This window comes from Mobula birostris, chromosome 3, assembly GCF_030028105.1.
Source record: "Mobula birostris isolate sMobBir1 chromosome 3, sMobBir1.hap1, whole genome shotgun sequence".
In the NCBI taxonomy this organism is placed as follows: domain Eukaryota; kingdom Metazoa; phylum Chordata; class Chondrichthyes; order Myliobatiformes; family Myliobatidae; genus Mobula; species Mobula birostris.
Window position 1 is genome coordinate 105,271,305 of NC_092372.1, and position 15,372 is coordinate 105,286,676.

Consider the following 15,372-nt stretch of genomic DNA (forward strand, 5'->3'; position numbering starts at 1 on the left):
GTTTGGCCAGGTGGATTCAGAATTGGCTTGCCTGCAGAAGGCAGAGGGTGGTGGTGGAAGGAGTACATTCAGATTGGAAGATTGTGACTAGTGGTGTCCCACAAGGATCTGTTCTGGGACCTCTACTTTTCGTGATTTTTATTAACGACCTGGATGTGGGGGTAGAAAGGTGGGTTGGCAAGTTTGCAGATGACACAAAGGTTGGTGGTGTTGTAGATAGTGTAGAGGATTGTCAGAGATTGCAGAGAGACATTGATAGGATGCAGAAGTGGGCTGAGAAGTGGCAGATGGAGTTCAATCCGGAGAAGTGTGAGGTGGTACACTTTGGAAGGACAAACTCCAAGGCAGAGTACAAAGTAAATGGCAGGATACTTGGTAGTGTGGAGGAGCAGAGGGATCTCGGGGTACATGTCCACAGATCCCTGAAAGTTGCCTCATAGGTGGATAGGGTAGTTAAGAAAGCTTATGGGGTGTTAGCTTTCATAAGTCGAGGGATAGAGTTTAAGAGTCGCGATGTAATGATGCAGCTCTATAAAACTCTGGTTAGGCCACACTTGGATATTGTGTCCAGTTCTGGTCACCTCACTATAGGAAGGATGTGGAAGCATTGGAAAGGGTACAGAGGAGATTTACCAGGATGCTACCTGGTTTAGAAAGTATGCATTATGATCAGAGATTAAGGGAGCTAGGGCTTTACTCTTTGGAGAGAAGGAGGATGAGAGGAGACATGATAGAGGTGTACAAGATAATAAGAGGAATAGATAGAGTGGATAGCCAGCACCTCTTCCCCAGGACACCACTGCTCAATACAAGAGGACATGGCTTTAAGGTAAGGGGTGGGAAGTTCAAGGGGGATATTAGAGGAAGGTTTTTTTTACTCAGAGAGTGGTTGGTGCATGGAATGCACTGCCTGAATCAGTGGTGGAGGCAGATACACTAGTGAAGTTTAAGAGACTACTAGACAGGAATCTAAGGTGGGGGCTTATATGGGAAGCAGGGTTTGAGGGTCGGCACAACATTGTGGGCCGAAGGGCCTGTACTGTGCTGTACTATTCTATGTTCTATGTTCTAAGAGCATCAGGACTCCCACCACCAGGTTTAGGAACAGTTAACCCCTCAGCCATCAGGCTCTTGAACCGAAGGGAATAACTTCACTGAACTTCACTTGCCCCATCATTGAAACATTCCCACAATCAATGGACTCACTTTCAAGGACACTTCATCTCATGTTCTCAATATTTGTTGCTTATTTATTAATATTATTGTTTCTTCTTTTTGCATTTGCGGTTTGTTGTCTTCTGCAGTCTGGTTGAAAGTGCTAGTTTGGCGGCAGTTCATTGATTCTGTTGTAATTACTGTTACAAGAAAATGAATCTGAGGGTTGTATATGGTGACATATATGTACTTTGATAATAAAATTTACTTTCAATTTTGAACATTGAACTTTGTCACATTGTTGGGAAACTGGTGGACAGTCATATGTGTTGAGATAGAGGCAGCCAAGAATCGTGGCCCTCTTCAAATGGAAGACCTCAATCTTCATCTTGCTGAACTAGGTTGTCAGTGGTGTGATGGAAAATTGTTGTATCCTGCTCTCTTGTATTGTAATATCTCCTATAGCAAATTGAAATTATTTTCAGAATAATTGGAGGCAAACAGTTGCAAGCAAAATGAGGAGCAGACTGCATATTTAGTCCCTGTGAGTTCGGAAAATCTTTAAACTTCAACACTCTCCAGCAGGGTGAGCTGTTGAGCTGTCCATCTGAAGGATTCTTTCATTCATTGAAAGAAACAGCATAGAACGGGCTCTTTTTGCCCTCCGAGCTGTGCTGCCCACCGATTTAACTCCCAGCCTAATCACCGGACAATTTACAACGACCATTTAACCTACTAACCAGTACATCACTGGAATGCAGGGGAAACTGGAGCACCCAGAGAAAACCCACATACACATGGGAAGAAAATACAAATATTTTTACAGAGGACATTGAAATTGAACTCTAAATTCCTACACCCCAAGTTGTGCTAACTGCTACACTACAGTGGCGGCAAGATACATTTGGTTGAAAAGCAACTTATACCCTTATTCCCCTGTAAGGAATTACCCATCAGTATCAGGAGCTTGGAGGAAAATTGACCTCTCTGTATAAGTTCACCACTTATCCCAGACTTGATATCCAAAAACTCAGAGTGGTACAAATTACTTTTGAAACACTAGACAAGAAATACTTTTCCATTGTAGATGGTGTGTAACAGAGTGCAGCAATGATCATCTTGACTATTGACCTGTCAAAAATTCAGCAGCGAAATTCAACAGTAGTAGATACATTGAACTTCTTGTCCTTTGCACACTTTAACATTCCAGGACAAATAAGAAATAAAATCTCAGGTGAAATAGGTAAGACCGTCCAGGGATTTGTTAGACAGGAAGGGCCAACGATCCTGGATTGGGTGTGTTGAGATTTGAAGAATCAAGACCCCCTGTTATGAGGCTAAATCGTGTGAGTGAGGTGTCTCAGGTGATAGGTGGATAGTACATCATCTTAGAAACAGGGACTTTTTTTTCGTTTTTTGTATTTCAAAATAGAAGTTTCATGAAAAATATACAAGTGCAAAAAGACATTGCATGGCTCTGTCTCCATAGTAGTTTCATGCAGTACTTGTTCAATACATTGATAGCATTGACACATCTGTGCGCAGATCATCATTGCCACTCATATGGCATCCTGGGCTGATACAAACCTTAAGTTTTAACCCAGACTTGGCTCCCCAATGCTCCTTCTTAGCTCCTTAAATACCACCAGACTAGACATGCCCGGGCATCATCCCTGATGAAGACGGCATATACCAGCTAGAAACCCAATTGGCAAACCAATAAACCAATTGGAATTGGTCTATCCTCTGTCATTGTACTGGACTGTAAATACCTTAAACCATATTTTATGATGTTGTTTACAATGCTGTTTACATTGTAAATACATGCTGCTATTTATATATTTCATAGCCATAGTTTAACCTCTAAATTTTATTTATACAATTCTTTATTCTTTAAAATCGTTGAATGTTGAACATCATGGCAACACGCCATAGCAAATTCCTAAATAATGTAAATATATATGGTGAATAAAGATGTTCTTTGATCATGGATCCTTGGTATAAATCCATCTTCATGAACTCTCCTCATCCTCTATAAATTTAATTTTCCAAAACAGTTTCTATAAACATGACCCAACCCAGTCAGTTTTCAGATGTTGTTACTAGATGTTCTCGAACTTAACTTGGTTCATGAACCGTTGACTTGCAATATAAAACCTATCCTAGGACACCCATATCGTTTTCAGGCTTCAAATAATTGTAGATTCAAATAGTAGTTGCACTTAGCTCAATAGAAAGTTTGTATTGATAGAAAGTTTGCAATCTCTGTATCAAATGAAATTTTCTGAATATTTCAGTGAAAGTATTATATTGTACATTGGAATTGCAATTTAATATATATGGTACAAATTCTAAAAGGTGTTCTGTTGTTTATAAAACATTCTTTTGTGGGGCTGTGCAGCTCCCTGTGTCTTTCTGTGAATTGGCCTCAGGCAGAGAAACCAGAGCCTTAGCACCAAATTGCTTGGATTGCCTTCTGTCTTCTCAATCATTCTAAGTGTCTGATCATTGGAGATGGGTGGGAACAGTGGAAAGATACTTAGACAATATTTTAATTTAAAAATTATTTCAAACAAATTTTTAAAATTTTAGTAATGTGTTGACTACATTTCAATCAATCAAAATGATTTTAATGAAGGAGCCAACGCTCCAGTTGGCTTCATTTATCTCTTTAGTGAAGGTTGGTTACTCCATCCAAATTAAGGGGGCCAGTTAGATGCACCGACTATGGTTGAATAAAGCTGAGAGGACAAAAACAAAGTGTGTCCTTGGTTCAGTATGTGACAAAAGTACGCATCCATGTGCTGGGACTACTGGCAGGTTAGGTAATCAGAGATGCAGCCTACTGACCTCGAATATGTTTGTATTTTAGTGTTGTAGTACACTAGCCCTCACAATGTGGTCATAATAAACAAGGCCCCAATGAGACAAATTTTTGCTAGAGTTATCCAGTTTATCTGTTGCTATTTCAACAAAAGCATGGCACAAAATGCTGGAAAAATGATATAATATTGTGTAAAAGACACATCTGTTGAAAAGGAGCAACACACAAAATGCTGGAGGAACTCAGCATGCCAGGTGGCATTTATGGAGAAGAATAAAGACCTATCATTTTGGGCTGAGAATGGTGAGTTTCAAATGTTTGTTCTGCCTTTGTACACAGACCATTACCTTGGAAACATCCAGCAAATTCTGTTTGGCAAGGAACATTTCTAGAAAATACATAGTCTGGCCAGTCTGTGAGTGATGGGTTTGACCCTGGGGTTCTTTAATGATAACCTAATATTTTACTCTTATTACCGAGAATAGTATTGAGGAGAACAAAACCAATCAGCAGAGGAGGCAGTCAGAGTCATCCAGCTCCTGCGTAGTACTGCTGCTGTACAGTTCCCATGGCCTCGGTTTGAACCCAGTCCTGGAAGCTATTGTGAGGAGGTTGCGTGTTTTCAGCATTCTCCTTATCATGTTCTGTGTTTTCCTTCAGGTATCCGGCTTCCTTCCACACCTTCAAAGACATTAGCAGGTGAATCGACTACCTGAGGGCCACAGTAGGTGTAAGGGAGTTGCAGGAGAAGTAGGTGGACTTTGTGTGCATGTGCAAGAAAAAGGTTGCAGGGAAATATGAAAGGGAGTGGCATCGATGGGAATGTTCTGCTGGGAACCACCAAAGACTTGAGGGGCCAAATAGCCTCCTTCTGTATTATATAAAATGTGATAACAGACAATTGAAAAGAATTTTTGCAACTCTCAGATTTCAAATTAAGCTGCCATGAAGAATTAGCACAGTTTCCAAGTACCACTATTGTAATGTCTTCATTATTGTACAGTCGGTAGCCACTCAGAAGTACCTCCTGTACCTAATAAAGTGACTACTGAGTGTATATTCGTAGTCTTCTGCTGCTATAGCTTACTTATTTTGAGGTTCGACATGTTGCGTGTTCAGAGGTGCTCTTCTGTACACCACTGTTATAACGTGTGGTTATTTGAGTGCCATCACTTTTCTGTCAGCTTGAACCAGTCTGGACATTCTTCTCTGACTCTCTCATTAACAAGGCATTTTCACCCGCAGAACTGCCGCTGGTTAGATTTATTTTTTATTTATCGCAACATTCTCTGTAAGCTCTAGAGATAGTGCGTGACAATCCCAGGAGATCAGCTGTTTCTGAGGTCTGGCACCAACAATCATTCCACAATTAGTCACTTGATCACATTTTTCCCCATTTTTGGTGTCTGTTCTGAACAACAACTGAACCTTTGACCATGTCTGCGTGCTTTTATGCATTTAGTTGCTGCCATGTGATTGGCTGATTTGATATTTGCATTAATGGGAAGGTGTGCAGGTAGGTGTAACTAATAAAGTGGTCACTGAGTGTCCTGTACTGTACATTAGAAAAGCTATATACATGGCAGGAACTTCAGAGTTACATCTACAGAGTCTCTAAGACTTGCTGTATTGCCTGCAACAGTGTTATATTGTTAAGAAGTCGGCTCACAATATGACACTTCTTGTAATGAAAATTACCCATAAACACACATTTACAGAGAAGTATGTTGCTTCGAATTTTTTAGGTTTGTCCCAATAATTGCTTTTATGTGTCACCCTGATATAGATTTAATTTCTCTATCGTATTTCCTTCAATCAGCTCAAAACTTACAGAAAGTAAATTACAAAAATATGACCTATGAAATTTATAAATGCACTTGCAATAAGCCAGGTAGAAGATCTGGCTGCAAGCAGTGAGCCCTATGTGATTTAAAGGGAAATGGCTGGAATGTTATATTAAATCACTCACTATTTCTTCACAATTTATGCCTTGCCTGACTATAGCTAACCATGATCTCCAGTCCATTCCCTGGATGACTGTCATTGATCGCAGATCTTTGGCTCATCCCAGCCTGATCAAAGACTCATCCTTAGAACCATAGAAACCATAGAAAAACTACAGCACAGAAACAGGCCTCTTGGCCCTTCTTGGCTGTGCCGAACTATTTTCTGCCTAGTCCCACTGACCTGCATATGGACCATATCCCTCCATACACCTCCCATCCATATATCTGTCCAATTTATTCTTAAATGTTAAAAAAGATCCGCATTTACCACCTCATCTGGCAGCTCATTCCATACTCCCACCACTCTCTGTGTGAAGAAGCCCCTCCTAATGTTCCCTTTAAACTTTTCCCCCCTCACCCTTAACCCATGTCCTCTGGTCTTTTTCTCCCCTTGCTTCAGTGGAAAAAGCCTGCTTGCAATCACTCTATCTATACACATCATAATTTTATATACCTCTATCAAATTTCCCCTCATTCTTCTACGCTCCAGGGAACAAAGTCCTAACCTATTCAACCTTTCTCTGTAACTGAGTTTCTCAAGTCCTGGCAACATCCTTGTAAACCTTCTCTGCACTCTTTCAACCTTATTAATATCCTTCCTGTAATTTGGTGACCAAAACTGAACACAATACTCCAGATTTGCCCTCACCAATGTCTTATACAACCTCATCATAACATTCCAGCTCTTATACTCAATACTTTGATTAATAAAGGCCTATGTACCAAGAGCTCTCTTTATGATCCTATCTACCTGTGACGCCACTTCTAGGGAATTTTGTATCTGTATTCCCAGATCCCTCTGTTCCACTGCACTCCTCAGTGCCTTACCATTTACCCTGTATGTTCTACCTTGGTTTGTCCTTCCAAAGTTCCAGTTGTCCTACTTGCTCCACAGCCCACACAGGATGCTTCCTAGCTTAGGGACCCCACATGTTGTTAAACATTATTCCAATTCTTTCTCTCTTATTTTACCCCCAACTCCTTCTCCTTTCCATGCCTCCTTTCTGACCTCCAGGCTGCCATGCAAAGGCATTAATCCTCAACAATGTTTTCTTAAAGTGAAGATGTCCAATTGCACATGTGTTTCTCTTGCTTCAGATTTGGCATTTTTGTCACCTGCAACACCCACTAACTGCATTACAAATGTCTAAAGTTCATCGTTTAGGCAGCTGTTGCATGATTGAAGGCAGATTACAACCATCACGTCCATTCCTCACTCTTGCACCAGCAACAGAAGAATCACACAGAGTATTCAATGCCACAGGCACATCTTTACATGAGGAAACATTAGATCCTGCTGAGTCAAAAGCCCAATGCATGCACTCCAGCAGTAATTCAGGCCTCTGTCTATACCCTCTGCAAAGATTCAGCTTTGCGTGTTGTACAATCATTTTTGTTGCTTAATTCCTTCGCTTACTCCAATTGCTTGTTAAGTCAATGCAAGATTGAAGTACATTTGTCCGATTAAGGTGCATGTATTAAAGTTTTTTACATATTATTGTATGAGGCTGAATTGATTTATCTGCATCCACAACACTGGTTATTAAACAATCCCTGTAAAATGGTCCTAGATTTGGTGTTATCAGAATCAGAATCAGATTCAGGTTTATTATTACATACTTAGAAAATGTGAAATATGTTGCTCTGTGGCAGCAGCAGAGCACAAAGACATAAATATTACTATAAATTTATTGAAACTTGAAATTTGATAGGGAGAGAATAAAGTCTGACGTAGCAGTATTTCAGTGGAGTAATGGAAATTGCAGTGGTATGAGAGAGGAATTGGCCAAAGTAAATTGGAAGGAGCTGCTGGCAGGGATGACAGCAGAGCAGCATTGGCGTGAGTTTTTTGGAAAAATTAGGAAAGTGCAGGATAGATGTATCCTTTTCTGGTTGGCTGCCAGTGACTAGTGGTGTTCTGTAGGGGTCAGTGTTGGGACCACTTCTTTTTATGCTGTATATCAATGATTTAGATGATGGAATAGATGGCTGCAGAAGGACTTAGACAGAATAGGAGAATGAGCAAGAAAGTGCCAATGTTGGAAAATGCAAGGTCATGCACTTTTGTAGTAGAAATAAATGCGCAAACTATTTTCTAAACAGAGAAAATCCAAAAATTTGAGATGCAAAGGGTTAACTTGCAGGTTGAGTCAGTGATGAGGAAGGCAAATATCAAGTAAGCATTCATTTCAAGAGGCCTAGAATACAACAGCAAGGATGTGCTACTGAGGCTTTATAAGGCACTGGTGAGGCCTCACCTTGAGTATTGTGAACAGTTTTAGGCCCCTCATCTTTGATAAGATGTGCTGGTATTGGAGAGGGTCCAGAGGAGGTTCACAAGGATGATTCTGGGAATGAAAGGGTTATCATACGAAGAACGTTTGATCGCTTTGAGTCTGTACTCGCTGAAATTCAGAAGGATGAGGGGGAATCTCATTGAAACCTTTCGAATGTTGAAAGGCCTAGACAGATGTGGAAAGGATGTTTCCCGTGGTGGAAGAGTCTAGGACAAGAGGGCACAGCCTCAGGATAGAGGAGCTTCCATTTAAAACAGAGACATGGAGAAATTTCTTTAGCCAAAGAGTGGGTGAATTTGTGGAATTTGTTGCCACGTGCAGCTGTGAAGGCCAGGTCGTTGGGTGTATTTAAGACAGAGATTGATAGGTTCTTGATTGGACATGGCATCAAAGGTTACAGGGAGAAGGCCAGAAACTGGGGTTGGGGAGGAGAGGAAAAAAATGATCAGCCGTGATTGAATGGCGGAGCAGACTCGATGGGCCAGATGGCTTAATTCCGCTCCTGTGTCCTATGGTCTAAATAATACAAAATTAATACATGGTCAAAACAAAGGGATAATGAATAATGAAGATTAATGAATAATGGGTTCGTGGGTTCATGATGGTGAACGGAAAGAAGCTGTTCTCAAAACATCGGATGTGAGTCTTCAGGCTCCCATAACTCCTCCCAATGGTAGTAATTAGAAGAGGGTATGTCCTGGATAGTGGGGGTCCTTGGTGACAGATGCCACCTTGTAAAGTCATCACCTTTTGAAGATGTCCTCAATGGTGCGGAATATTGTGCCTATGATGGAGTTGGCTGAATCTAAAATCCTCCATAACCTCTTGATCTCCTGTGCATTGGAATCTCCACACTAGGCTGTGATGCAGTCAGGATTGTCTCCACCATACATCTACAGAAAATTGCAAAAGTCTTTGATAACATACTAAATCTCGTGCCTAACAAAGTAGAGCTATTAGCATGCCTTCTTCGCGATCACGTCGATGTGTTGGGCCCAGGATAGATCCTCCAGGATGCTGACACCCAGAAACTCAAACTGCTCACACTTTCCACCAGTGACTTCTCAATGAGGATGGGTGCATTTTCACCTGAAGCCCACAATCATGGCATTGAGAGCAAGGTTATGGTTGGAAAACCACACAACTAGCCTATCTATCTCACCCTTGTTGCCATTTGAGATTTTACCATCAATAGTGATGTCACCTGCAAATGTACAGAAGGCATTTGCGCTGTATTTAGTCACACAGTCATGCTGGAATAGAGCAGTGAAGTAAGCACTCATCCTCGAGGTGCATTGATGTTGATTGTCGGTGATTGAGAGATCTACACAGACTATGGTCGCCTGAAGAGGAGGTAGTGGATTCAGCTACAGAGGTAGGTACTGTACCGAGACCCAGATTTTGAAATCTGTTGATTAGTACGGCGGAGACAATGGTGTTGAATGCTGAGCAGCCTGACATAAGTTTTGCCATTATCTAGGAGGTCCAAAGCAGTGTGGAGAAGCAGTGAGACTGTGTATGCTATAGACCTATTATGGCTGAAGGTGAAGGGTAGCAGATTCAGTCCCTTGCTCATAGGATTTAATTTTAGCTATGATCAACCTCTCAACACACTTCATTTTGGTAGGTATGCGTGCTATCAGACAATATTGGGCACTGGTATGATTGAAGTCCCTTTTGAAATAGGTGGGAATCTCCAACTGAAACAGTGAATGGATGAAATTATCTTTGAACACTCCAGATAGTTGATCAATAGCTGGCCAGGTACAACACTGGGGTCTGACATCTTGTAAGAATGTTCTGACATCAGTCTCCGGAGCAGAGGTCACAGGGTTATCAGATGCTTTGGAGATTTACACAAGTGTAGTTTTATTCTCTCTGTCAAAGTTGTATGAAGAGCATTGAGCTCATCTGGGAGTGAAGCATCACAGCCTTTTATGCTGTTAAATTTCATCTTGTAGGAAATAATGGCATGAAATCCCTGTTTCAGATTATGTGCACCTAGTTGTGTCTCTAACCTCACATGGGAAATGCCTTTTGGTTCTCATGATGGCCTTCCGTAGATCATACCAGGACTTTGTGTAGGGTTTATTTATGTATTTTATTTGGAGAAATAGTGCAGAATAGGCCCTTCTGGCCCTTCGAGCTGCACCACCCAGCGACCCCCAATTTAACCCTAGCCTAATCACAGGACAATTTACAACGACCAGTAATTTTTTGGACTATGAGAGGAAACCAGTACTCCCAGAGAACACCCATGCTTTCAATGGGGAGGACGTACAAACTCCTTAAAGAGGACGCTGGGATTGAAGTCTGAATTCTGACACCCTGAGCTGTGATAGTGCCACATTAACCATGGTTCTGGATTATCAGTCTCCAAAGACACAGATCTAGCTCTCAGCAGACTGTAAATCTCTTGGTTCATCTAGGGTTTCAGAAAACTCAGTGTGTTCTCAAAGGCACACACTCATCTTGATGAAGTCTCATCAGTCAGGTCCAAAGAGGAATCCCTGAATATGGTCCAGGCCGCTGATTTAAAGCAGTCCTGCAAATGCTCCTAACTGTCTCTTGTCCATATTTCACCACTGGTGTTGTGGTCTTCAGTCTCGGCCTACACGGTAGGAGTGGAAGCCAAGATATCAGACTTGCCAAAGTGCAGGTGTGGGATGAAACTGTAAGCATTCTTGATGGTGACAGTGATTAAATGTATCAGTTCCTCTAGTTCTGCTGCTAACATGTGGTGAAAGTTGGTTAGAAACTTCTTTAAGTTAGCCTGCTTGAAGTCTCTCACAAAGATTGGGAAGCTATCAGGGTTTGTTGATCATGATCCAGCTCCTTAAGTGCCAGACTGATATTGGCCCGTGGTGGAATGTGCACTGCAACCAGGATGATGACAGAGAACTCACCGGCAGGGAGGACAGGTGACACTTGACTATCAGATGTTCCAGGCTGGGGAAGCAGGACTGAAACAGAACTGCCCCATCTACACACCATGATGAATTGATTCTGAAGCAAACACCATAATGTTTGCTTTTACTTGAATCTGCCATCTGCTCCGTCCCTGATATACTTCATGGCCCATTCTTCCCACAGGTGCTCACATGTTGCTTGTGGTTTTGGCCTATACATACGAGGGTTTTTTTTGCTCTCTGTTTTGAATGTCCTGTGTATGTTTTGTACCTTGGCCCCAGAGGAACAATGTTCTGTTCAGCTTCATCCATGTATGGTAGATTGATAATTCAACTTGATCTGATTTGACTACTTTCAGCTGATTTTTATTGAACAGTGTTTTTTTCTCAAACAAAATTATCAACCACAATGAAACTCTAGCAACAAATAAAACACCATCAGTTGATCAAGAAGGATTGTTTGCCTTAAGAACAATATGAACTTTGCTTCAGAGTTGCATTATCTTGGTGTGTGCATTTTACCTGGACAGATCTCACGTTATAATGATTACAAGACAGAAATGCAATTTTAATTCTTTCCTCTAGTTTTGTCTGTGTGCTTAAGGAGCTGACAACCAAAGGCTTTCCACTACTTCAGGGGATCAGCTGACACAGCAGGAATAAATGCCGGACTCTGCTGGATACGCAAGAGTGAGTTTCCACTCTGGCAACAGATATCCCAACTGGGCCGTCTACGACAAACATAATTTCAAAACCACTGCATCTTTTATGAGTGCAAAGTGACAAAGTACAGAGTTAAAGCCTGGACATTAGACTTATTTCTATTTGGTAACTCTAATGATATCAACTACATCAGTAAATCCAAAGTCCCTGCGTAACAGAAACCTTATCTTATTATCGGGGGTATTATCAGCCCACTGAGATTAATGGTCTGGAATACACACACAATCGTCAACAGGCTTTTTGAAATCAAATCTCAGATAAAAGTTGTCCACAATCAACATGATCTTTATCGATTAGATACAAATGTGAAACATTCATTTTCTTGCAGGCATTCACTGTAGAATAGAGAAATATAATAGAATCAATGAAAAATGACACACAGATATTGATGAAAAACCAAGATGCAAAAGAAAAACTCATGGCACAATTAGAGATTGGTCGGCATGACATTGTGGGCATCACTGAGTCGTGGCTGAAAGAAGGTCATACTTGGGAGCTTAACATCAAAGGATATACCTTGTATTGAAAGGACAGTTAGGAAGGCATGGGCGGTGGTGTGGCTCTGTTGGTAAGAGATGGAATTACATCTTTAGAAAGAAGTGACATAGGATCGAAAACATCAAATCTTTGTAGGTGGAGTTAAGAAGCTGCAAGGGTGAGAAAACATTATGAGAATCATATATAGGCCTCCATATAGTAGCCAAGATGTGGGATTGATATTGCAAAGGGAGCTGGAAAGGGCATGTAATAAAGGTAATGTCACATTTGTAATAGGGGAGCTTCAAGAGGATTTCTTGGAATGTATGCGGGATGGTTTTTTGAACCAACATGTCGAGGAACCAACTAGAGAGCAGGCTATTCTGGACTGGGTTTTGAGCAATGAGGAAGGGTTAATTAGCAATCTTGTCGTGAGAGGCCCCTTGGGTAAGAGTGACCATAATATGGTGGAATTCTTCATTAAGGTGGAGAGTGACATAGTTAATTCAGAAGCAAAGGTTCTGAACTTAAAGAAGGGTAACTTTGAAGGTATGAGACGTGAATTAGCTAAGATAAACTGGCAAATGACACTTAAAGGATTGTCGGTGGATATGCAATGGCAAGCATTTAAAGGTTGCATGGATGAACTACAACAATTGTTCATCCCAGTTTGGCAAAAGAATAAATCAAGGAAGGTAGTGCACCCGTGGCTGACAAGAGAAATTAGGGGTAGTATCAATTCCAAAGAAGAAGCATACAAATTAGCCAGAAAAAGTGGCTCACCTGAGGACTGGGAGAAATTCAGAGTTCAGCAGAGGAGGACAAAGGGCTTAATTAGGAAGGGGAAAAAAGATTATGAGAGAAAACTGGCAGGGAACATAAAAACTGACTGTAAAAGCTTTTATACATATGTAAAAAGGAAAAGACTGGTAAAGACAAATGTAGGTCCCCTACAGACAGAAACAGGTGAATTGATTATGGGGAGCAAGGACATGGCAGACCAATTGAATAATTACTTTGGTTCTGTCTTCACTAAGGAGGACATAAGTAATCTTCCAGAAATAGTAGGGGACAGAGGGTCCAGTGAGATGGAGGAACTGAGCGAAATACATGTTAGTAGGGAAGTGGTGTTAGGTAAATTGAAGGGATTAAAGGCAGATAAATCCCCAGGGCCAGATGGTCTGCATCCCAGAGTGCTTAAGGAAATAGCCCAAGAAATAGTGGATGCATTAGTGATAATTTTTCAAAACTCGTTAGATTCTGGACTAGTTCCTGAGGATTGGAGGGTGGCTAATGTAACTCCACTTTTTAAAAAAGGAGGGAGAGAGAAACCGGGGAATTATAGACCAGTTAGCCTAACGTCGGTGGTGGGGAAACTGCTGGAGTCAGTTATCAAAGATGTGATAACAGCACATTTGGAAAGCAGTGAAATCATCGGACAAAGTCAGCATGGATTTGTGAAAGGAAAATCATGTCTGACGAATCTCATAGAATTTTTTGAGGATGTAACTAGTAGAGTGGATAGGGGAGAACCAGTGGATGTGGTATATTTGGATTTTCAAAAGGCTTTTGACAAGGTCCCACACAGGAGATTAGTGTGCAAACTTAAAGCACACGGTATTGGGGGTAAGTTATTGATGTGGATAGAGAATTGGTTAGCAGACAGGAAGCAAAGAGTGGGAATAAACGGGACCTTTTCAGAATGGCAGGCAGTGACTAGTGGGGTACCGCAAGGCTCAGTGCTGGGACCCCAGTTGTTTACAATATATATTAATGACTTAGATGAGGGAATTAAATGCAGCATCTCCAAGTTTGTGGATGACGCGAAGCTGGGCGGCAGTGTTAGCTGTGAGGAGGATGCTAAGAGGATGCAGGGTGACTTGGTTAGGTTGGGTGAGTGGGCAAATTCATGGCAGATGCAATTTAATGTGGATAAATGTGAAGTTATCCACTTTGGTGGCAAAAATAGGAAAACAGATTATTATCTGAATGGTGGCCGATTAGGAAAAGGGGAGGTGCAACGAGACCTGGGTGTCATTATACACCAGTCATTGAAAGTGGGCATGCAGGTACAGCAGGCGGTGAAAAAGGCGAATGGTATGCTGGCATTTATAGCGAGAGGATTCGAGTACAGGAGCAGGGAGGTACTACTGCAGTTGTACAAGGCCTTGGTGAGACCACACCTGGAGTATTGTGTGCAGTTTTGGTCCCCTAATCTGAGGAAAGACATCCTTGCCATAGAGGGAGTACAAAGAAGGTTCACCAGATTGATTCCTGGGATGGCAGGACTTTCATATGAAGAAAGACTGGATGAACTAGGCTTGTACTCGTTGGAATTTAGAAGATTGAGGGGGGATCTGATTGAAACGTATAAAATCCTAAAGGGATTGGACAGGCTAGATGCAGGAAGATTGTTCCCGATGTTGGGGAAGTCCAGAACGAGGGGTCACAGTTTGAGGATAAAGGCGAAGCCTTTTAGGACTGAGATTAGGAAAAACTTCTTCACACAGAGAGTGGTGAATCTGTGGAATTCTCTGCCACAGGAAACAGTTGAGGCCAGTTCATTGGCTATATTTAAGAGGGAGTTAGATATGGCCCTTGTGGCTAGGGGGATCAGAGGGTATGGAGGGAAGGCTGGTGCAGGGTTCTGAGTTGGATGATCAGCCATGATCATAATAAATGGCGGTGCAGGCTCGAAGGGCCGAATGGCCTACTCCTGCACCTATTTTCTACGTTTTCTATGTAATATGCAAAGGATTTGGGAAAATTAGATTGGTGTTGGATTGCAAGAGAGGAAATTTGTTGAATGCCAACAAGATGGCCTTTTAGAGCAGCTTGTGCTTGAGCCTACTAGGGGAAAGGCTGTCTTAGATTGGGTATTGTGTAATAGTCCAAATTTTATTAGGGAGCTTAAGGTAAAGGAACCCTTAGGAAGTAGTGATCATAATATGATTGAATTCATACTGCAATTTGAGAGGGAA